This window comes from Rhinopithecus roxellana, chromosome 18 (genome assembly GCF_007565055.1).
Source record: "Rhinopithecus roxellana isolate Shanxi Qingling chromosome 18, ASM756505v1, whole genome shotgun sequence".
Classification (NCBI taxonomy): Eukaryota; Metazoa; Chordata; class Mammalia; order Primates; family Cercopithecidae; genus Rhinopithecus; species Rhinopithecus roxellana.
Genome location: NC_044566.1, coordinates 13792433 through 13817759, shown reverse-complemented (window position 1 = coordinate 13817759; position 25327 = coordinate 13792433). Strand labels below are relative to the sequence as shown.

General features: G+C 41.8%; 1 long non-coding RNA gene across 2 annotated transcripts in view; it reads left to right on the top strand.

Annotated features, from left to right (window-relative positions):
• The window catches only part of LOC115894558, a 39159-nt gene that overhangs the window by 4132 nt on the left and 9700 nt on the right, over nt 1–25327 (top strand). For both annotated transcript variants that reach the window (XR_004054667.1, XR_004054668.1), the window contains exons 3-4: nt 12202–12271; nt 21830–21998. This is a non-coding gene — a long non-coding RNA (uncharacterized LOC115894558). The remainder of the gene's footprint in view (nt 1–12201; nt 12272–21829; nt 21999–25327) is intronic.

Genomic DNA, 25327 nt, shown 5'->3' with positions numbered 1-25327 from the left:
AATGCTTCTTCTGTCTTTCCATTTTTCTTCTATACACCAATGAAAATAAGTCAGCAGAGATACAATTTCTAGTTCCTTCCTTAATGGCGGCACAATTAGAAGCAAGACTGCATTTTTAAGGTTGTTTCAGTAACCCAGGTACAAAAAATGAGGGGGCTGCACAACAATGTGAATGTACTTAATGCCACTAAACCATTTAAAATTGGTTAAAATGGTAAATTTTGTGTTACGTCTATTTTACCTCAATTAAAAAAGTAGTGAAGGCTGGACAGCATCAGTAACAGTAGGAATGGAAGAAGCTTCTGCAGGACTGATCAAATGATTGGATGCAGATACATTTTCACATCATTCTCATAGGCACAATGTACACATGAACAAATACTAAACTCTTTAGAATACTAATGCCAAAAAACTTCTACAACCTCCACATCGAAATAAACAGACCTAAACATTAGGAAATAATGAGATTTTACAAGGAATGTGTTTTTCATACACTTTGGACATTTTCTTTTATAACATGTAAATATCAAAACCTTCAAGCAAATCATACAGATGAGAAAACAAAATGTGCTGCACTAAAAACACACAGATTTAGCAAAGAAAGAACAAAAACAAAAAACAAAAAACCTCGTAAGGCAGTTTTGACTCTCAGAAATATATGAGACAGATAAAAACACAGAGAATTCAGTTGCTTCTGTGAAGCAAGCAAAAAAGGGGAAGATAAATAACTTTTAGGAAGGCACTCCAGGCCTGATCTGTACAAACAGCAAATTCAAAGGGTTTGAAAATAATGAGTTTTTACTTTTTAGAGTCTGTAATCAATTGAAATAGTAATTCATTGACATTCCGAAGAGGCATTAGAAATGACCTAGAATTTCTTTGGTAAAACGTAGCATTTCAATACGTTTTGAGGTACACGTGTCTGGTTTCTCTGGTACAGTTTTTAACAGATGGCATATTAACAATAAATCTTGCTCTGTTTCTTGACACCCCCCCCCACAACTACTAATGATGGGGTGAAAAAGTGAAAAATACTGTCTAGACCAATATTAATAAAGAGAATGACAGCTACAATTAGGTTTTCATTTTAATACCGCAGGATTTTTATACTGAATTAAATGTTCATATATATTTATTTTATAATAACTCATGAATTTCAGCAGTAAAAAAAATTTCTTCTGGAGCTCACAAATGGGATGAACAATTAAAAATAAATAAATAAGTCCCACCATGCAGAAAATTTACTTAGCTTGACACATATGAACTTGAGAGGAACGAGAGTTTTGGAAAGTGAGGCCAGCTTCTCTAGGACTTTGGGAAACTCAGTCATCATGCAGAGGAAAGAATGAAGCAAGTGCCTGTTACCTTCAGTGCTCAATACTAGAATGATAGCCATCTATGGCCAAATTTGGAATGGTGATGGCTTGAGAAACTAAATGATAAGAACTGTCTTGTTTTTTAGATTTAATGTAATCTAGCTAATGGCTTGTGTATAATTTTCCAGATGACTTAATGGATATTTTTATGATTTAAAATAATTGTCTTCCATGTCAGTCAAGACATAAAGAATAAAAAATTTCCACACTGGAAGAATGAATAGCCTCAGGAAGAAGTTTATATCTGTTGGAGCAGTAATTCCAGGCACTGGTCTACAGACCACCACCGGTCTGTAATAAAGTGTTCATAGTGAAATCAGAAAAATTAGGACAGTACAGTAGCTTTGTTATCTATAAAAAGTTAAATATATTTCATGCACAAGACTATCTTTAGTCTAAGATTATATTCTTCCTACCTTTATGATAGTTGTAGATGACCATAGATTTGGGGAGTATTTGGTTTTTTGTTTCTTCCTTTTTAAATGTAGATTTCCTTTTTTGGGACAAAGAAATATTGGCACCCTGATATTGATTCCTAAACTGTTTTCGAATTTTTACTGACCTGTGAAATCTAAAATGTTGGAAACTGTTGCTCAAGAGATCAGCAGTTCTCACCTTTGTTTTCCCTGCCTGCCCCAACATACTGGAGAGATAGATACACCCCCATCAGCTCGAACCTCGATAAGGCTTGTTATCAGCAGAAACTTAGGCTCTTGAAGAGGAAGGGTGCACATCAGAATGGCTGGAAGTCCTATATATACTAGACAAAGGCCCCAGGTGGTTCTAATAGGGCCCAAACCCTAGCTAAACTGACATTTTTCATTCAGTAATACTGATATATCCAGTGGGCCTAGAAATTACCCAGATGCCTCATTTATTAATTTGCCATCTTGCCCTCTCTACAGGACTGTATCTTCACTTCCCAGAAAAATGAGTAGGATTTCTCCAGAAGGCAAGTCCCTCTGAAGTATCCACCAACCAGTGCCATACAGGTTTTCTTCGTCTCTAACACCAGTCCTTAACACTGGAACTTGGACACACTTTTCTTTACTCTCTCAGGCCATGCCATGTAGTTATTCTGGGTCATCGTTTCCTCAATGAAACATTGAAAGGATAAGGTCCAGGTCTTTCAAACTGCCCACTGTGACCCGTTAGTGTAGCGGAAAATGAATCCAGCTAAACATGACCAGTATTTTTTTCTTTCTAATGAAAGAGAATAGTATTGAAATACTAGAAAATATTAAAGTAGGCTGGATGCAGTGACTCATGCTTGTAATTCCAGTGTTTTGGGAGGCTGAGGTGGGAGAATGGCTCAAGGTCAAAAGTTGGAGACCAACCTGGCCAACATAGTAAGGCCTCATCTATACAAAATAAATAAATAAAAATATCAAAGTGCATGGAATTTAGTGAAGCTAAACATTGTTTTATGAAACTTTATATATATTCTGAGCTGAGACATAGAATATTTCTCCTAATGTAGGTTATAGTTTTTTAAAAAGTTGGCTGGGTGTGGTGGCTCATATCTGTAATCCCAGCACTTTGGGAGGCCGAGGCAGGCAGATCACCTGAGGTCAGGAGTTCGGGGCCAGCCTGGCCAACATAGTGAAATCCCATCTCTACTAAAAATACAAAAATTAGCTGATCATGGTGGTACACACCTGTAACCTCAGCTACTTGGGAGGCTGAGACAGGAGAATTGCTTGAACCCAGGATACAGGTTGCAGTGAGCCGAGATGGTGCCACCACACTCCAGGTGGGCGACAGAGTGAGACTCTGTCTCAAAAAAGAAAAAAGAAAAAAGAAAAAAAAGGTTTGAAAACTGTTAGATTCATTAGACAATCTCTATAATCTATGACAGCTTAAAATTCTATGAATTTCACTTTGGTAATGAGCATAGAACTCTCCCTTCTCCCACCCTGCTCAACATAGCACTCAACAAATCCAAGAGCTCCTCTTTGTCCTTGAGCCTGAGGTCTCATCTGGTATCTCCAGGCAATCTGACTTGGCATCAGGCCTTCCTCTGGGTGCCCCTGGCCTTTGGGATGGTGGTGACCTACTACTTATGATACTATATTGTAATCGTCTATCTCCCCAGCAAATTGTGCCAGGGTGCACTTGAATGAGTGAAGGAAGGAGGCAAACAACAGTGTATTTGCTTAAGGGAGTGGTTCACAACCTGACTTCGTATCAGAATCCCCTGGGAAGCTTTTAAAAAGCCCAATACCCAAACCGTACCTGAACAATTAAAGCAGAAGCACTGTCAGTGGTGTCCAGGCATCAGATTCTTTTGTTTTGGCAGGTGACAGGGAGAAGGAGTCTCACTCTGTCCCCCAGACTGGGGTGCAGTGGTACAGTCTCAACGCGCTGCAACCTCTGCCTCCCGGGTTCAAGCGATTCTCCTGCCTCAGCCTCCCGAGTAGCTGGGACTTCAGGTGTGTGCCACCACGCCCAGCTAATTTTTGTATTTTTAGTAGAGACAAGGTTTTGCCATGTTGCCCAGACTGGTCTGAAGCTCCTGGTCTGAAGTGATTCCCTGGCCTTGGCCTCCTAAAGTGCTGGGATTACAGGCATGAACTACCGTGCCCAGCCAGCATCAGATTCTTTAAAGCTCCCCAAGGGGAGTCCAATATACAGATGAGATTGAAAATGACTGATTTAGACCAGGTCCTTGGGATCTTGTGGAAATGCAGATACTGCCTCCCTAGGCCCGGAGTAGGGGCACAAGATTGTTTCTAATGTGCTTCCAGGCGATGTTGATGCTGACAGTCTGCTGGCCACATCTTGAGAAAGGAGGGAAGAGCCATCTGATGGATTCTCTGGCAACATAAAAAGAGCTGAGATAGCAAAGTCAGACAGACCTGGAGGAGAGTCAGGGTAGTGACCAGTCATAAGATTACTGGAGTAAATTGCCTGGCACCCTTTCTTCCTAGTGATGTGACCTTGGGCTAGTTATTTAACATTGCCTCCATCTGATGATGGAGATATAACATAATATAATATATAGGGTGGGTGTGAGAACTGAGAAGCACACCACAGACACCCTGGTACGCACATGTTAGTTATTAGCATTATTATTACGTATCCCAATTCCACCACTTACTAGCTTTGTGCTGTTGGTAAGTGTATTTTAGTCCATTCTCACACTGCTGTAAAGAACTACCTGAGACTCAGTAATTTATAAAAAGGAGGGTTAATTGACTCACAGCTCTGCGGGCTGTACAGGAGGCATGGCGGGGAAGGCCTCAGGAAACTTACAATCATGGCAGAAGGTGAAGTGGAAGCCAGCATGTGTTACGTCGTAGGAGCAGGAGGAAGAGAGAGCAAAGGGGGAGGTGCTACACACTTTCAAACAACCAGATCTTGTGAGAACTCACTCGCTATCACGAGAAAAGCAAAGGGGAAATCCACCCCCATGATCCAATCACCTCCCACCAGGTTTCTCCCCCAACATTGGGGATCACAATTCAACATGAGATTTGGGTGGAAACACAGAGCCAAACTATATCAACAAGTTACTTAACCTCTCTGAGCTCCAGTCTCCTCCACTGTAAAATGGGGAATCATAATATCCATCAATCTCCTTACAAAATTGGAAAGATAAACTACATGTAAAATTCTTAGCACAATATTTGATCCATGTGCATGCTTAGTAAGTGGTTATTTCTCAAATTAGTTTCATTTGTATTGGGATAAAGCATTGTTCCCTCCGATAGGTACATTTTCTATCTAACCATCTGCCAGTTCTCGGAATCTTCTCCTGCCCCCACACCACACAGGCTGCAGATTGTAGGGATAGATGACAGAGGATGAGAGGCTCATCTCACTCTCTATTTCAATACATTCTACTTCAACAGCAGGGCTTGTTTTTATTACCTTATTGAGTTCACATGGGTAGCTTTTGGCAGCAGCAATTATTCTCCTTATTACTCTACAGATGAAGAAATAGACTTGGCTCTGACATGTTGGATTTTCTCAAGCAAGTCCCATATGGAAAATAAAAGCTTTTAATTCTAATCAGAGACAACCGGGGGAAAAAAAAACCTCCTGGCTTCATGCTTCTTGAAAGCCTCTCCAGAATATTTTGAGGACCTGCAATGTGCCAGGTGTTGTACCAGATTCAAAGTAGAATACGTGACAGAGAGTTGAACAAATCACTACAGGATCACTGGGGAGCAGGGGACGGAGGGGAGGCTCTTGACAGATGGGAATGGGGCAGACAGGATATGCTGTTTCACATATGAGGTGCTACCTTGGCTGGGCGGTGAAGGTTAAGGAGGAGTTGAGAAGTGGCAAATGCGGGAACGGTGTTTAGGAAGAGAGAAGAGCATGGACAATGACAGTGAGCTGGGAAACAGCCTGGCGTGTTTGGGGAATGGCAGTTAAACAGGATGGAAGAAAGATGGCAATAGAAAGTTAGCTTGGGGACAGATTGTACGCCAGGTTAAAGAGTTTGGATTTTAACCTGTTGCTCTGTGATAGGATGATCACAAAATTCATCATCCAAATGGGCCACTTTTGAGAGTTAATGGGCATGCTACCCAGATAGAATAACTGAACAGTCAGCAGAAAACAGCACTGTTCTAGGCCAACAGAGGCATACAATCACCCTAGCTTTGGGAAACCTCTAAGGACTAACATTCATCAAATTTGTTTATTGTAGAGGGAATTCTGGCAGCAATGTCGATTGGAAAAAAGAGGAAGCTCCTGCAGTCAAGGAGACAGCTAGGAAGGCAGTGGGAATGAAGAGGAGAGAGATAGAGGAATGGTTTTGTAAGAAATAGATTGAACCTGGAGACAGAGAGGGAGAATAGCTAATGATGACTCCGCACTTCCAGCCTGGGTGCCATGTGGCTGGGAAGACAAGAGAAACAGGTTTTAGGGAGAGAGTTTGTATAATTTGAGGCATGTTGAACTGGAGATATTTGCTAACTATCTATGTCAGCATCCAGTAGGCAATTGGAACAGGAGGCGTAGAGCTCACAGGTGTGGATTGAACATGTAGATTAGGTCGTTAGGTGGAAGTTGCTCAAATTACTGAGGGATAGATGGTACAGAGGGAGACAATATGAAACCTAGGATGGACTTAGAGGAAATGGCAAGGAGCTGCTGGAGGAAGAGGAGCCAGGGAAGGAAGAGGTGGAGTCAGAGTTGTAGGAGGAAAAATAGAGAGAGGTATCCGAGAGGGTGAAAGAAAGGGAAAGTTTTGGGGATGAAGGTCAGTCATTCGACACTGTCAAAAGTAGGAAACAGGTAGGGAATGATGAAGATTGGCATCATTCTTGAGCACAGCATCCATCAGTGTTGATCTTTTTTGAGTGGTGGAGATGGAAGCCAAGCCACTGCATGTTGCAGACTGCATGGGAATGAGTACTAGATGGCAATTACAGGCCTCTCTTTCCAGAGGTTAATAGCGACAGGCAGGAGAGGGAGTTACAGCAATTTGATGGGGAGGCAAAGTTTCCCTGCTTGATTTTCCTCATGCTCTTTACTGCTAGGTCTTGTGTGAACATGTGGTTGGAAAATTAGAGAAAAGGCAGCTGAATCCACCCTGGGTCCCCTGGATTCTGCTTTCATAGTCTTGAGAGCTGAACTTCAAGTGCTTTTCACAGTCATGAGAGTTGAATCCAAGTGATGGTGGCTTTAAGCAATTACATTGAGAGTGTGTTTTCCAGCCCCAAATCTTGATGTCTTGGTTTGTATTCAGACATAACTTGGCAACGTCCCAGTTAGGACATTTCAGTGTATAGTGCTTTTTACACATTACTGTTGTAGGCTGCTATAGCTTAGAATTTTATGATCACAGCTATTATACATTGTGAAAAGATTGATTAAAAGAATTTTACATAATGAATACTTAGGATTCTGTGTGTAAGACCAAAGATGACTAAATCAGTACCCTCGGAGCCTGCAGAAAACATGGCTTTCCAAAAATAAACACAGTGTGTGGCTCTTTGGAATTCTCTAGTCCTTCACTATCCTTGGCCTAAATGCAGGTCACCAATCTGATCCTTATGGCGGGTCATCTCCAGCAACAGGGACTTGTGGTCCCTAACGTGATGTAAACTCAGAGATAAAACAGGTAATATAAGCTCAGAGAAAGGAGACTCCCTTAAAGAATGAAGAGAGACTGGGTGTGGTGGCTCACACCTGTAACCTCAGCATTTTGGAAGGCCAGGATGGGAGGATCACTTGAGCCCAGAGTTCGAGACCAGTCTGGCAATGCAGTGAGACCCTGTCCTACAAAATGTAAAAAATAAAATTTAGTCAGGCATGGTGGTAAGCACCTGTAGTCCTACCTACTCAGGAGGCTGAGGTGGGAGGATCACTTGAGCTGTGGAGATCAAGGCTGCAGTGAGCCGAGATCATGCCACTGCACTCCAGCTTGCGCAACAGAACGAGACCCTGTCTCAAAAGAAAAAAAAGATGAACAAGAATGAAGACAGAGGGTGAACCACAAGAAGATGCATCTATCAAGGGCTGCAGTTCTTGCCTTCACCTCCTGATTTATGGAGAGATGAGTGAAAATAGTTTGTTGGCACTAAGAAGTTTTTCTACTGGTAGGCCATATTAATTAAATTGACAACAATCCTCCCTACTGGTAGACCACATTAGTTAAATTGACAAAAATTCTCCCTTCTTGGTGTAAGATATCTAGTTACATATCATAATTATCTTTTGAAATTTATTGTTCCTCTTCAGTCTTCAGAATATCTCTGCCACTGTTTTCCATACTGGCTATGCATGTGACAACTTTCATTTCCCAGCACTGACACTGCCACCATCCATCAATCTCAGGTCACTCCTGTAGTCAGGGAGGACTTAGGCACCTGGTTCAGTCTCCTTCTCCCATCAAGTAGTATCCTGATCCTGGAGGATTTCAGCCTCCATGTGGACACCCTCCCATCAGTCTGGCCTGAACATCCATTGCCTGCCCCTTCCCGCAGCAGTGACCTTCGCTTGCACTCCATTTCAGGTGTCCATTCCCCTGGCCTTACCCTGGGCCCTGTCATCACTTGAAATGACTCCACCTCTGACAGTAACTCCAGCACTGCTTTTTCACACAACTCACTCTCTTTCTCCATGAACACTTCATTAGGATATTGTTGGCAAAAATGTAAGTATCTCCAAAACTTCTCTCCTCCAGGAAAGCAGTGAGAAAATCAGCAAAAATAGTGAGAATCAACTTTTTCAGAACTCTGTAAATTAACCCAAGGCTTGCAGCAATCCAGGGAGTGTTTTTTCCAGAAAAATGGTTGAATCTCAGTACGAGCAGCAAGCTTAACTTGCCCTGTTCCCATCACCCATCTCCTCCAGCTCTGTGGTAGCCTTGAAAATCAACAGTCCACAATTACAGTAAAAGCCAACAGCCTGGCAGCTACTGGAGGACGCACGGTAGTGTCAGATAGAGTTCCTTCAAAACCTCATTCCCACACATCTGTCAGGATTTGCCCTCTCTGGGAGTTCCCAGGAAGACATTGATTGCAAGCCAGTCTTTATTTGACTTGACCTGAAGATCACCTGCTGCAAAAACCCTTCTTCCTGGGGACATTTATTGAAAACATTTGGAGGCAACTATTTAATTTCAAGGTGCTTGAAGTAGTGGATACTAGCTGGCAAACAATAGGCTAACCAAAAAGCTTTCAAGGAAAAGCCAGGGAATGAGATGTCTGTAGGAACTCGACATATTCCTAAGAAGCTAGAAGGCCACATGCCTGCAGAGGGCTGTGCATGAGCCCAGGGTTGTGTGGATGCTTAGGAAAGACCTGAGAAGGCCCTAAGTTCTCACCTCTGTGCAACATATCCTTGAAGCTGTGTGCAGGCAGGCAGTGAAGGCTCAAACAGAATTGTCAAGGCCCTGGCTGAGTGTCGAAGGCTAGCCCCAATTTACTCACAGATCCCCTTTGCAAAAACTGGGAAACTCACTGGTCCCTGGTATTTAAGGAAATCTGTATCCAATTGCTACCTGACCACTAAACTAACTATATGGAGACTTCACCAACCAAACATGACAAAGAATACAGACTTTACAGACTATGTCAGAAAAGTCACTAAACAAACAATAACTGACAGCAACTATGACAAGCCCTGGGGAAGGGTGAGAATCTAATTTCCGCAGTTGCCACATTATAGCATTTTAAATGTGCAATTTTCAACAAACAATTACAAGACATTCAAAGAAACAGGAGTATGGGCAATATACAGGAAAAAAGCGATTAATAGAAACTGTCTCTGTAGAAGCCCAGGACTTAAGATGTTCCCTCACGTATACCTACAATAGTGTTTGACCAAACAGCTAGCCACCCCATGGCTCAGTCAAGGTGGCACAATTAACCATCACACCTTTTACAAAAAATATGAGGCCAGCCACGGTGAGTCATGCCTATAATCCCAACACTTTGGGAGGCCGAAGCAGGCGGATCACGAGATCAGAGATTGAGACCATTCTGGGCAACATGGTGAAACCCCATCTCTACTAAAACATAAAAAATTAGCCAGGCGTGGTGGTGTGTGCCTGTAGTCCCAGCTACTCGGAAGCCTGAGGCAGGGGAATCACTTGAACCTGGGAGGCAGAGATTGCAGTGAGCCGAGATCGTGCCATTACACTCCAGCCTGGCAACAGATTGAGACTCCGTCTCAGAAAAAAAAAAAAAAAAAAAAAAAGAGACTCACATGGCCATGATAAAAAAAAAAAAATCAAAAAATAATAGATGTTGGCATGGATGTGCTAACAAGAGAACACTTTAACATTGTTGGTGGGAACGTAAACTAGTACAACCACTATGGAAAACAGTGTGGAGTTTCCTTTAAAAACTAAAAATAGATATACCATTTGATCCAGCAGTCCTACTACTGGCTATCTACCCAGTGGAAAAGAAGTCATTATATAAAAAAGATACTTGCACACACATGTTTATAGCAGCACAATTCACAATTGCAAAAATATGGAACCAGCCCAAATGCCCATCAATCGACAAGTGAATAAAGAAAATGTGATACACACACACACACACACACATATATATACACATATACACATACACACACCATGGAATACTACTCAGCCATAAAACGGAATTAAACAATGGCATTTGCAGCAAACTGGATCCTGGATGGAATTGGAGACCTTTATTATTTATTTATTTATTTTTTAGACAGAGTCTTGCTCTGTGGCCAGGCTGGAGTGCAGTGGTGTGATCTCAGCTCACTGCAACCTCTGCCTCCCCGGTTCAAGTGATTCCCCTGCCTCAGCCTCCCAAGTAGCTGGGATTACAAGCACACGCCACCACACCTGGCTAATTTTTTGCATTTTAGTAGAGATGGGGTTTCACCATGTTGGCCTGGATGGTCTTGATCTCCTGACCTCTTGATCCGCCCACCTCAACCTCCCAAAGTGCTGGGATTATAGGCCTGAGCCACCGTACCCTGCCTGGAGAACATTATTCTAAGTGAAGTAACTCAAGAATGGAAAACCAAATATCGTATGTTCTCACTCATAAGTGGGAGCTAAGCTATGATGATGCACAGGCAAAAGAATGATACAATGGACTTTGGGGACTCAGGGGAAAAGGGGGGTGAGGGATAAAAAATGAGTTTCACATCCATTAGGATAACTATTTTTTTAAAAAAAGGATTGATGATGATGAGTAGAAATTAGGACCCTGGTCCATTGCTGGTGGGAATGTAAAATGGTGCAGCTGCTATGGAAAACAGTATGGTGTTTCCTCAAAAAGTTAAATATAGATAAACCATAGAATCTAGCAATTTCTCTTCTGGGTGTATGCCCAAAAGAATTGAAAGCAGGGATTCAAACAGATACTCCTACACCCATTTCATAGCAGCACTATTCTCAATAGCTATAGGGTGGTAACAATCCAACCAACAAATGAATGGATTTTTAAAATGTATTATATACATAAAATTGGATATCATTCAGCCTTTAAAAGGAACAAAAATTCTTTTGCATACAAAAGGATGTATGTGATTTTAATATATATCATAACATTGGTGAACATTGAAGACAAAAGGATGTATGTGATTTTAATATATATCATAACATTGGTGAACATTGAAGACACTGTGCTTGGTGAAATAAACCAGACACTGAAGAGCAAATATTGCATGATGCTGCTTGTAGAACAGACAAATCCATAGAGTCAGAAAGTAGAATCAAGGTTGTAAGGCACTTGGGGAGGGAGGAATGGGGAGTTATTATTTCATGGGTACAGAGTTCTATTTGGGATGATGAAATTTTCTGGAAATGGATAGTGGTGACTATTGCACAACGTTGTGAATATACTTAATGTCACTGAATCGTAGACTTAAAATAGTTGAGGCTGGGTGCAGTGGCTCATGCCTGTAATCTCAACACTTTGGGAGGCCAAGGCGGGAGGATTGCTTGGGTCCAGGAGGTTGAGACCAGCCTGGGCAACATAGTGAGACCCCATCTCTATTAAAAACAAACAACTAACTAAAAATAGTTAAAATGGTAAAGCGTATGTTATTTTACCACAATAAAAAGGGGAGAAAAGATCTGAGATCTGAAAATCATATATATATATTATGTATGTGTATATATATAAATGAAATTCATGCTTCTTATTAAAAGTTAAAATAGTTGGTAAGTAACATATTCACTGTTAACAGTTTAATCTGCTAGTCAATGTGTGCATGCTTAGTTTGTTGTTGCTATTATTTTGGGGTTTTACAAATGAGATCAATAGCATGTCCTGATATCTCCCTGTTCCTATACATATGTAGCTACAAGGTTTAGTACTAGAATACTTAGAGAAAGAAAATCCTATTTTTTTTTTCATTCTGTGTTTAGGAATATTACAGCGAATGAGTCTTCTTTGGTGGTCCAGCGACACCAGCCCTTATACTTCACAGCGTGAGTGGTATGTTAATTGGTGATAAACCCAGAATGATAGTCCTGGTAGCAAAGGAGTTGTGGAAGTTAAAGCAGATGTCCCCAACCTTCTCCTGAGGATACCTTTAGTGTAGTGTGACATGGTGATAGCTTGAGTTGGGAAAGAAAGACCCAGGAGTGGTGGGGAGGGGAGACGTAAAGAGAGGGGAAGGGAGGGTGAGGCTGGCACTGGAGAGAAACTACTTCTGTTTCTCTCCTTTATTGGGAATTCTGTCTCCAGCCAGGAAGTCAGAGCAGAGACGGGAGGTGGGGCATGGAAGCAGTGTTTGTCTTGGATGATAAAGAGGTAAGGTTTGGGTTAACAATTTGCTCAAAGTTGATCCATTAGCTAACATTTGCTATCTCCGGGCAAGGGAACTAGATGGCTGGATGATGAACTAAGAAAAGATTTTATACCATGTGCCTTTTACTTTGGAATTTTGTACCATTTGACTTCACTAAGCCAAATGTTATGAGAGTTTCCCAAGATAAGGACTTAGAACTGTGTTTTTCATTGTCTGATATAGAGCATAACAGTAGATCTAAACTCAGGGACATTCCCAAGGATCCAAGATGTGGAGGGATCCCAACAGATTACTGGGTCTACACATTGCCTCCAGCCATGGCCCTAACTGTATAGACCAAAAAAAAGCAACATATCATGGTAATTCAACATGTCAGCTCTGGAACAGGCTGCCTGGATTCAAGCCCTGGCCTTGCTGGTCATTAGCCTTGTTATTTGGGCAAGTTATTTAATCTTTCTGTGACTCAATTTCCTCAGTTATAAGTAAGGGATGATTATAATAGTAATAATACTTACCTCACAGGGCAGTTGTAAATTCATGTTAAGAGCTTAGTAATAAAAGTGTTGCTACTATTGTTGTTGTTGTTATTGTTGTTGTCAACGTACCTCAGTAACTGGGGAAAGGACTCTGGCTTCCTAGTGCTGTATCTTTCCCACCATGCTGCTGCTGCTGCTAATAATAATAATAATAATAATAATAATAATAATAATAATAATGGCTAACATCTAATGAGCACTTACCATGTTCCAGACACAATCCTGAATTACTTTGCATACATTCACATTGAATCTTTTTTTTCTTTTTTTTTCTGAGGCAGGGTCCTCTATCACCCAGGCTGGAGTGCAGTGACATGAACATGGCTCACTGCAGCATCGACCTCCTGGGCTCCAGCGATCCTCCTGCCTCAGCCTCCCAAAGTGCTAGGATTACAGGCGAGAGCCACCACTCCCAGCTCCTCATTGAATCTTCTCATGGAGTCTCAGGGAGTAGGAATTATTATTACGTTCATTTTAGAAGTGACAAAGCTGAGACTTAGACAGATTCAGTAACTTGCCCAGAGTCACAGTGCTAAGTGGAGGAGTCAGGAATTGAAATCAGATATAGCACCTGAATTTCAACATTGGATTAACAACTCAACAAGCAGAATTGTCAGTTCACTTTAACAAAAAGCAGTTCAAAACGGTCCTCCTCCCCAACCCACTGCAGTTTCCTCTGTATTTCCCCACGCAGTTCCACCATGATGTTTTCTACAATTAGCAATAGGAATCGAACCACTTATTGTTCTTTTTAAACTGAAAACATCATTATTTTGCTAAATGTTAATAATTCTTAAAGCTCTCTATTTTCTCAACCCAGTAGCACAAGCACACCAACCCCGCTAAAACCCAAAGCACAAAACGTTCAGGTCAAACTCTTTTATTTTATTTTATTTTTTTTAAGAGGAGTCTTGCTCTGTCACCCAGGCTGGAGTGCAATGGTGCAAACTTGGCTCACTGCAACCTCCACCTCCCAAGTTTACACCATTCTCCTGCCTCAGCCTCCCAAGTAGCTGGGACTACAGGCGCCCACCACCATGCCCGGCTAATTTTTTGTATTTTTAGTGGAGACGTGGTTTCACCATGTTAGCCAGGATGGTCTCCATCTCCTGACCTTGTGATCCGTCCACTTTGGCCTCCCAAAGTGCTGGGATTACAGGCGTGAGCCACGGCACCCAGCCAAACTCTTTAGTGTTAAAAAAACTTGGTTATATTATTAAGGATTGATGTTTTCTAATGAAAACACACCTTGCAGAAAGGAGGGTGTTACAGACTAAGTGTTTGTGACCCCCTCACATTTCTAGGTGGAAGCCCTCACCCCCAATGTGATGGTGTTGGGAGGTGGGCCTCTGGAAGATTATTAGGTTTAGATGAGGTCTTGAGGGAGGCCCCCATGACGGGATCAGTGTTCTTGAGACTGCAGCTTGCTGTCTTCCCACCAAGTGAGGACACAGCAAGAAGGCAGCTGTCTATGTCTAGAGGCTGTGGTGTTGGCCCTCACCAGGAACTGAATCAGTCAGTATCTTGATCTCAGACTTCTCAGCCTCCAGAACTATAAAGATACACATTTCTGTTGTTTCATCCACCCAGTCTACGGTATTTTGGTATAGCAGCCCAAGCAGACTAAAACAGAGGGGCTCCCTGAAGATAAAATTCATTCTTTTTTTTTTTTTTTTTGAGATGGAGTCTTGCTCGGTCACTCAGGCTGGAGTGCAGTGGCACAATCTTGGCTCACTGCAACCTGTGCCTCCCGTGTTCAAACGATTCTCTCGCCTCAGACTCCCAAGTAGCTGGGAGTACAGGCGTGCACCCAGCTAATTTTTGTATTTTTAGTAGAGACGGGGTTTCACCGTGTTGGCCAGGCTGGTCTCAAACTCCTGACCTCAAGTGATCCACCCGCCTCAGTCTCCCAAAGTGCTGGGATTATGGGTGTGAGCCACCATGCCCGGCCAAAATTCTTTGATATTTAAGGAAAACTTGATTTTTTATAATAAGAGCAAAGAGCCAGGCAGTGTAGCAATAAGGGAGTGAGGCAAATGGCCTGCCTCTAGCATTTGACATCATGCAGCAGGACACAGCTGGGGACACCAACTCCCTCAAGTAGTGCAGATATTTCCAGAGAGCTCAGTTATACCTGAAAGTGCTGGTGACGGCACAGTCACAGTTCATATCACTCTGTCATGTCTTCTGTGAGAAGCCCAGAATGAATGTCACAGATCCTGCCACAGTCATGATCCACTCCAGAGGATTTGAGGGTGACAGTTGTTTCCAAGGCATGGGAGAACCTGTGTATTGGACATCTGTTGCAAAGAGAAAAAGTGACTACACAGGGATGACCAACTTGTAGAGACTTCCCTGCTCATAGTTTCTAGAGACATATGCTGAGTGGTGTTTACTGGTCATTAGCTCAGGTACCTCTGAGAGATTCTGCCTAAACTACTATAAATCTCTTATTTGAGCAGCAAGTAGATAGCCATGAATATGCTTGAGAAAAGAAATGCTGATATGTGTTTCCGAAAATAAAGATCAGCAAAAGGCCAAAAAGTTCAAAATGTAGCCACATGTCCACCAGAGCATGGCTGACAAATATGCCACACACACCCTTCCTGGGCCCCTGGCAGACATCAGTAATCAGTCATTGCAGATATCACTGCTGAGGCTGTCTGTGACTGCAGAAATTCTTCCAGATCAGGACTCCAGGGAGCCACTAACCCATCCTTCAGACTTAACTCTCCTACAAAAGTTTTGCCAACCTTGTCCTAGTTTCACCAATTAGTTAGGGACACCGTACTAAGTATTTTTAGCTGTATTCTCTCCTCTTCCTCCTGCCACCTTGCCTCAAGTTCCAGCCCTCTTTTCTCAGGGAATCCTTTATACACTTCACTCTTTGTGACCTTCCATGGTCCAAAATAACCTCAAAGATAAACTTGCCCAAGAGGCACTGTCACAGTTAGGGATGACATTAAGTACAGGCATACCTCAGAGACACTGCAGGTTTGATTCCAGACCATCACAACAAAGTGAATAATATAATAAAGCAGGTCACACACTTTTTTTGGTTTTCCAGTGCATATAAAAATTATGTTTACACTATACTGTAGTCTTTTAAGTGTGCAATAGCATTATGTCCAAAATAGATATGCTTTAGTTTAAAAGTACTCTATTGCTAAAAAATGCTAACAATCTGAGCCTTCAGTGCATCTTAATCTTTTTGCTGGTGGAAGGTCTTGCCTCTTTTGACGGCTGTTGACTGATCAGAGTGGTGGTCTGAAGGTTGAGGTGACTGTGGCAATTTCTTAAAATAAGACAATAATGGACTTATTGATGAACTCTTTTACAAAATATTTCTCTGTAGCATGCAATGCTATTTGATAGCATTTTACTTACCCACATTAGAACTTCTTTCAAAATTGGGAGTCAATCCTCTCCAACCCTGCCACTGCTTTATCAACTAAGTTGATGTAGCATTCTAAATTTTTTGTTGTAATTCCAACAATGTTTACAGCATGTTCACCAGGAGTAGATTCCATCTCAAGAAACCTCTTTCTTTGCTCATCTATAAAAAGCAACTCCTCATTCATTTAAGTTTGGTCATGAGACTGCAGCAATCCAGTCACATCTCTAGGCTCCACTTATAATTCTAGTTATCTTGCTATTTCCACTATATCCGAGGTGACTTCTTCCACTAAAGTCTTGAACTCCTCAAAGTCATCCATGAGGGTTGGAATCAACTTCTTCCAAACTCCTCTTAATGTTGATATTTTGGCCTCCTCCCATGAATCAAAAATGTTCTTAATGGCATCTAGAATGGTGAATCCTTTCTAGAAGATTTTCAATTTATCTAAATCCATCAAAGGAATCACTACCTATGGTAGCTATAATTGTATAAAATGTATTTCTTATATAATAATATTTAAAAACCAAAATTACTCCTTGATCCATAGATTGCAGAATGGATGTTGTGTGAGCAGGCAGGAAAATAACATTAATCTCTTTGTACATCTCCATCAGAGCTTTTGGGTGACTAGGTACATCATCAATGAGCGGTCATGTTTTGCAAGGAATCTTTTTTTTTTCTGAGCTATAAGTCTCAACAGGGGGCATAAACTATTCACTAATTCACGCTGTAAACGGATGTGCTGTCATCCAGACTTTGTCATTCCATTTCTAGAGCACAGACAGAGTAGATTTAGGATAATTCTTAAGGGTCTTGGGATTTTTGTAATGGTGAGTGAACATTGGCTTTAATTTAAAGTCACCAGCTGCATTAACCCGTAACAAAAGAGTCAGCCTGTCCTTTGAAGGCTGACTTGAAGCCAGGCCTTGAGTTCTCTTTTCTGCTATAAAAGTTCTAGATGGCATCTTCTTTCAATAGAAGGCTGTTTTATCTACACTGACAATCTGTTGTTTAGTGTAGCCACCTTCATCAGTTATCTTGGGCTAGGTCTTCTGGATAACTTGCTGCAATTTCTACATCAGCATTTGCTACTTTACCTTGCACTTCTATGTCATGGAGGCAACTTCTTTCCTTAAACCTCATGAACCAACCTCTGCTAGCTTCCACCTTTTCTTCTGCAACTTTCTCACTTCTCTCTGTCTTCAAAGAATTGAAGAGAGATAGGGCCTTACTCTGGACAAGGCATTGGCTTAGGGGAATATTGTGACTGGCTTGATTTTCTATCCAGATCACTCAAACTTTCTCTATATCAACAATAAGACTCTCTTGCTTATCATTCATGTGTTCACTGGAGTAGCACTTTTAATTTCCTTCAAGAACTTTTTCTTTGCATTCACAACTTGGCCAACTGTTTTGTGCAAGAGGCCTTGCTTTCAGCCCATCTTGGCCTCCCACATGCCTCCCACTAAGCTTAATAATTTCTCCCTTTTGATTGATAGTGAGAGATGGGGTGGGGCGTGGTGGTTTATGCCTGTAATCCCAACATTTGGGGAGGCCAAGGTGGGTGCATCACTTGAGGTCAGGAGTTAGAGAGCAGCCTGGCCAACATGGTGAAACCCTGTCTCTACTAAAAATACAAAAATTAGCTGGGTGTGGTGGCACATGCCTATAGTCCCAGCTACTTGGGAGGCTGAGGCAGGAGAATTGCTTGAACCTGAGAGGTGGAGGTTGCAGTGAGCCGAGACTGCACCACTGCACTACATACAGCCTGGGCCTCAGAACAAGACTCCATCTCAAAAAAAAAAAAAAGAAAGAAAAAAAGAAAAAAGAAAATTAGATGTGCTCCTCTTCCTTTACTTGAATATTTAAAGGCCATTGTACGATTATTAATTGTCCTAATTTCATATCGTTGTGTCTCAGGAAGTAGGGAGGGCCAAGGTAAGGGAGAGATAGGGGAACAGCCAGTCGGGGGAGCAGTTAGAACACATACATTTATTAAGTTCTCCATCTTATATGACTCCCCAAAACAATAAAACAGTAACATCAAAAATCACTAATTGGCCGAGCGCAGTGGCTCATGCCTGTAATCCCAGCACTTTGGGAGGCTGAAGTGGGTGGATCACTGGAGGTCAGGAGTTTGAGATCAGCCTGACCAACATGCAGAAACCCCGTCTCTACTAAAAATACAAAACTAGCCGGGTGTGGTGGCGCATGCCTGTAATCTCAGCAACTTGGGAGGCTGAGGCAGGAGAATCGCTTGAGCCCAGGAGGCAGAGGTTGCAGCAAGCTGGGATCATGCCACTGCACTCCAGCCTGGGCAACAAGAGAGAAATTCCGTCAAAAAAAAAAAAAAAAAAAAGAAAGGAAGAAAGAAAGAAAGAAAGAAAGAAAGAAAGAAAGAAAGAAAGAAAGAAAGAAAGAAAGAAAGAAAGAAAGAAAGAAAGAAAGAAAGAAAGAAAGGAGGGAGGGAGGGAGGGAGGGAGGGAGGGAAGGAGGGAGGGAAGGAAGGAAGGGAAAAAGAAAAGAAAAAAAAATCACTGATCATAGTTCACCATAACAAATATAATAATGGAAAAGTTTGAATTATTGTAAGAATTACCAAAATGAATACATGCTGTTGGGAAAATGGCACCAATAGACTTGCCCGATGCCAGGTTGCCACAAACGTTCAATTTGTTAAAAAAAAAAAAAAAAAAGAAAGAAAAAAAAAGCAGTAAACAGTATCTAGGATGTGCAACGAAGCGAAATGCAATAAAACAAGGTATGCCTGTATATCGAACAACTGGTTCAGCCCAGGTGTTGATCAATGAGAATTGTTCTCTGCCTATAAACAGCCATGAAGATAGCCATGCACACAGAGCGCGTTACCTTGGAGAAGCATGGCAGCCAGCCAGAGAGTTGGCATTTGCAGGCAGCATTCGGAAGATATGCTGACTTGTATACTCGATAAAAACAGAACTGTCTGTAAATGCTAAAGGACTTTTGAGTCAGTGCAACTGCTTCGTGTGGATTTATGGACTTCACACTGACAGTGCCCAGCACATGCTTTGTCCTTAAGAAAGGCATGGGTCAGGGTGTCCTCTCTTGGCCCATGAGGACACCTTGGTTCTCACCTCTCCCCGACTTCAACCCTCTGGACTCTACAACTAAGGCTTCTTCAGTTTGGTCCATTTTTTTGTACTAAAACATATCCTCCAAAAAGTGATTATTTGGAGGCTTGTGCAATTTGTTCTCAGCATGTAGGGTCAACAAGGTCTATTCTTAATCCCTGTCGGTTAGAAAGAAAAACAATAAAGGAAAAGTGTCCAGCCAGCCCGTGATGATTATATATGCCTCTTGAATGAAATGTGGGTATCTTAGAACTGTTCCCAATGTGTGTTCCTGGATCTTCTGCCTACTTTCAATCCCCAGGTTTGATTCCAGGACACCCCCATGAGACCTACAGAATGGGAATCTTTAGCTAAAAAGACCAATACTCTACTTTTTAAAATAAGCTTTGCAAACTTGAGGCTTTGGAGCATTTGGTCATTCTGCCCAAAGACTTGGCCTTTCCTTGAACAGATTTCTTAACAATGAAATCTTGAAAATTCAAAACATTAGCTTTCTTAGTCACCTTCATAGTGGAATTTAATCACAGACAAAACAGATATGAGATAAAGAAGTAAATACTGGCACAAATATCACTGAATACAAGGCTGATTGCTGGTTACAGTCCTGGAGGACAAACGATTCCTTTGCTTCTGTGTCATTCAGTCCAGTCAACATTGATTATTCCTATGATAGAAAATCAAGGATAGATGATATCACAGAAGAGATAATCGAGGATGTTTCAGGCTGATCTCTGGAATGCACTCAAGGTCACAGTGTGACTCAGGCACTTGGTCTCACTGTGTCCCTGGCTTTGGCTCCTCTTCAGACTCTCACAAACTCAGCAGATAGGAAGGCGTCATGGATGAAAGAGTCCTGTTCAACCCAGATCTATTTACAGTAAGTCCCTGTATCCAAAGTCTTTTAATGTTTTCTCTGTAGGTCTCAGAATTAAAATGCCAGTCTCCAAATGGCTTTCAGTTGATACAAGTATATTCCAGATGGAAATATGAGTTTTGAGGTTTTATTTTGGGAATTAGGCTAGTGAGGTTAAAAACTATGGACTTTGGGCTCAGACAAACTGAGTTCAAATTCAGAATTTTATGGTTAACAACTGAGGACCTTGACCAAGTGGTTTGTCTTCTTTGAGCTTCAGATTTCCCTTATTTTAAATGGCTATAACACTTCCAACCTCATGGATTTCCTAAGAGGATTGAATAAAATAATGTACATGGAAGCACCAAACACAGTTCCTAGCACGCAGTGTACCCTTAGTAAATGTTAGTGCACTTCTAGTTAAGAAGCTGAATAAACTTCCAACACTTACCATTATCTCTTCTAGCCAAAGTAAGTTAATCATTGACTGTCAAAAGCAGGTCACAGAAGATCTAGCAAACAATAACAGGGTTGTCCTTCAGCTCAGTGTTTTAAAGCAGACTTTGAAATTTTATGACAAGTATGTGTTATGGACATTGAAAAAAAAAAAATTCCACACCAAAAAATGGGAAGCACATAATCTCAGAAGAAAGAACAATCGACAATGTGAACATTCACACACTCACACACTCACACACAGACACACAAACATGTGCACCACATTATTTTTATTTTTCTCATTGGCTACAGATCAGACCAGATTGGACTTGATCTGTGTGGAGGCACTATTCTAGAAGTAGCACCGAATCTGTCTTCTCCGGCACAGGAGTCAGGACATCTAGCAACCTTCCCTGGGACCCAGCAAGAGAGGTGTCATAAACTGCTGGCAAGCCTGTGCCTCCATACTGCCCAGAGGCCAGACATCTCCATGGAACTGGCATGGCAGCAGTCACAAATTCTAACCACCCTGTGCTAGATTTCTCTGGGCATACGGAGAGCCACGTACTCTTTCCATTTCACATGTGAAAAAACTGAGACGTAAAGAGGTTAAAGGATTTTTCTAATTAACATTGATTCAGTGGTGAAAATAGGACAAGAAAGTATATTTTAAACCTGGGGCCATTGTTCAAAGAGTTGAGGGCAATCTACCCAACCACCTATCCACTCTGCAGGCAAGAAAAACAGAACAAGTAGGGCAACTATAAATCTGCTGGCATCAATCAGCACAACAAAAATAGCACTACTAGTGCCTTTTTTATTTCCAAGAAAATGTGTCATCTATAGCCAATTATTTAAAGAAAAGTTCACGTGAGTGACTTTTTTTTTTTTTTTTTTTTTTTTTTTAGATATAAACATCAAGGCCAGGTGCAGTGGCTCACACCTGTAATCCCAGCACTTTGGGAGGAGTGAAGTGGAGGAAGAGGTACGTTCAACTACAGAGGAGGAAACTGAGGCCCAGAGGGGAAAAGTGACTTGATTGACAAAAATTGGATTCTGGTCTTTGTTCTGCCAAAGGTTCGTTGTGAGATGGGAACAAGTTTCAGCCTTACTGTCTCAATTTAATGTTTAAACCATTGTGCTTCACATTCTAAGGACTGCTGTCACCAACATGCTTGCTCAAATGCAAAGCGAAATGCTTTGAATTCATGTAAAGAAAGATTTGCAGTGAGTCAAAGCCTTATTGTTGACAAATAGTTATAGGCCAAGCTACATTTGGGAGTGATGATATTTTCTGCTGCTGGTGCCCATCCTTCAGGAGTCAGGTGAGCACTGCAGGTGGAGATGAGAGGCAAGTTTCACCTGCTCAAAAATGTATCTTTCCCCCATCGATATGTGCCAGGACCTGCAATTCCCACCATCTGTCTCATCTTTGGGTTAAGACAGTGCTTTCATTCATTTGTTCATCCATGTATTTAGCCAACAGTTATTAACCTGAGCCCCTGCTGTGTACCAGGCAGGTACCAGGTGTACAGTGGCACAGTGCCTTTATGAAATCTATCATCCACTGAGGGAGATGTTTGTACTTTCTGGTAAGATCTATGACGGAAAAGAGAATAGCAGAGGGCTCAAATGGGGGAAGAGACTTGGAAGCTGTTGCTGAAGGGCAGAAAGGAGTTAATAGAGTGCTGAGTGGAGAAGCTTTCTGGGCAGTGGCAGCAGCATTGGCTAGAGGCCAAGGCTGAGGGCAGTGAAGAGCTTGGTTAATTCCAGGAACTGCCCTTGAGGCTGAAACAAAAAACGTGAGAAGGTAAGTTGTTGTAGGAAATAAATTGGAGACTTTACCAAGGTTGGTATCTGCAGAAAGTAAGTTTTTACCATAAGAATGTTGCCTTGAGTGTGATATATTCAGCCACCAGCTAACTTGGCAGGAATGATTGCCTCAAGTTGACTGGTCTCAGCAGGCAAGTGACAAAGGGTAGATCTGAGGTGGGCAGAAGGAGAAGGGAGGGAACACTGGGAAGAAGCTCCACCCCACCCAGAGGGCCTACGTGTGGAGTGAAGACTGGTGCAGCAAGGAGTGGGAAGCCTGATGGGGTGTGAGCCCCCCACTGACATGGCTGTGTCACTTCCTAGACGGGACTTACTGAGGCTGTCTAAGCAACCACACACTCCATGGGGCCTGGTTCTGAGATGGAAGTATAGTCATGGCATCTTGAAGCTGACCAGGGAGACAGTCTAGTCCAAGTGGCTCATTTTACAGGTTATGACTCTATGACCTAATTCAGGTGAAGTGAAAGTCACAGCTGGCTGTGGTGAGCTTTGAAGGCTGTTCCCCGACTCTCACGCACCACGCCATCTCATCACTGATTGTGAGCATCTCCATGTAGTTGGAATCAGCTCTCAGGGGCAAGTGGGTCATATATGGAGATAGTGGGTACCCAAGAAACACTTGTCAAAATAATGTGTTTCTCCATATCAGTTTCCTTTAGTTTCTTTTAAAGTGTATGCAGATTGAAGTCTAAACCAGACCACTATAGTCCCACACTCATACGAACTTGTGATTCATCAACATTCTTCCCAGAAATTGCCATTTTACCAGTGTGAAAACAGTATTTTAGATTAAGAATATTTAAGAACATGAAGTACACAAAATGCATCATTACACCCATCAAAGAAATTGACCAGGATCTGAAATAGGTTTCTAAAAAATTAATAAACTATAGGCATTGAAATCTACAGTATGTTCATTTAGGGGTGGGAGAAAAATTGGAGCTAGGTGAAGGGGCAAATAATGAATTATTTCACTTCTAGGAGAGCTTATATTGAAGAAAAACCTAAAATCAGTATTTTTAACATCATAACAACAGAGATAATAGATAACAAGTGGATAATAGGAATTAGTAAAATTCTGGCTCTGAACATGTCTTTTTAGAAGTATAAAGATCACCAGAATGTATTAACATACAGTGTGTGTGTGCATGCATGTGTGTGTGTGCATGCGTGTGTGTGTGTGTGTGTGTATGCACTCCTGACACATGAGAACGGTGCTGTTTCCATGGCAACGGGGGAAAGTATGTCTTGCTATGAAGCAATCTTCTTAGATTCAGACACACTTATAAAGATCATGCGCTGGAAGCTGTGAGGGATATATTTGATTCTACTATTCTTTGAGATGAGTCAGGCTGTTGTCCCTGCCTCCCCCAGCCATTCTCCTATGCTGGACCTCCAAACTGAGCTTTGAGTACATGTTTTCAATTGTTTCCCCCGATCCAGCCTAATGACCTCCATCACTGTACCATCTACTGTATCCGTTGGGGTTTCTCAAACCTGGCAGTAGGTTATGACAAAGAGCCCCCGTTGTCGTTGCTCCTGAAGCACTGACTCTCTCTCTCTCTCTCTCTCTCTCTCTCTCTCTCTCTCTCTCTCTCTCTCTCTCTCTCTCTCTCTGTGTGTGTGTGTGTGTGTGTGTGTGTTGTAGTAGTAGTAGTAGCAGTAGGAGGAGGAGGAGGAAGAGGGAAAGGAAGCATCAGCATAGAGTTTTACAATGTGAGAAATTTGACTTTATATCCAAGGCTTTTATAATAGTGGTCCTTGGTCTGTAATGTCTGGCTTCCTTTTGAGACAGTTAAAAAATAAGAGTTTTCATTTTCAGCCCTTTGTTTTTATTCTTGGACTTGAGGTTCACAAACCTTTCGCTTTCTTCTAATCCCATTTTTGGGTGTAGACAAAGTTCAATATAATAGTAAATGTTCCTTTGCCTTAAGTGAGCAAGTTGATTTCTAAGGCTCTGCCCAGACAGGGGTGATTGTGCCTGGGCTTTTTCTCAAAGACATGTAATGTGATTTCTAGCAGTGGCTTCTGATTGAACTTTTGTTATTTTTAATAATCTCACAAATAATTATAATGTGGTTTGCTTATTTCATTCTCTTGCCTCTTAGTGGCTAGAACTTCCAGAAATAGTGATCCTGATTAATAAGAACGCTTCAACTATTAGGCAAAAACCACAATTACTTTTGTACCAACCTAATATTTAATCATATTTTGAAGAGGCTAAGCTTAGGCCTTTATCCAGAGTAGTTTTCTGATAGGAAACTTTCATCATATGCTTTCTTAATCAGGAATCTGGTAATGGCTGCACAACTAGCATTCTAAGTGATCTCCTAATATTCAGAACTTAATCCAATGCCAGAGTCCACTTTTTTTTTATTATTATAATTTAAGTTCTAGGGTACATGTGCATAACGTGCAGGTTTGTTACATATGTATACTTGTGCCATGTTGGTGTGCTGCACCCATCAACTCGTCAGCACCCATCAATTCATCATTTATATCAGGTATAACTCCCAGTGCAATCCCTCCCCCCGCCCCCCTCCCCATGATAGGCCCAGATGTGTGATGTTCCC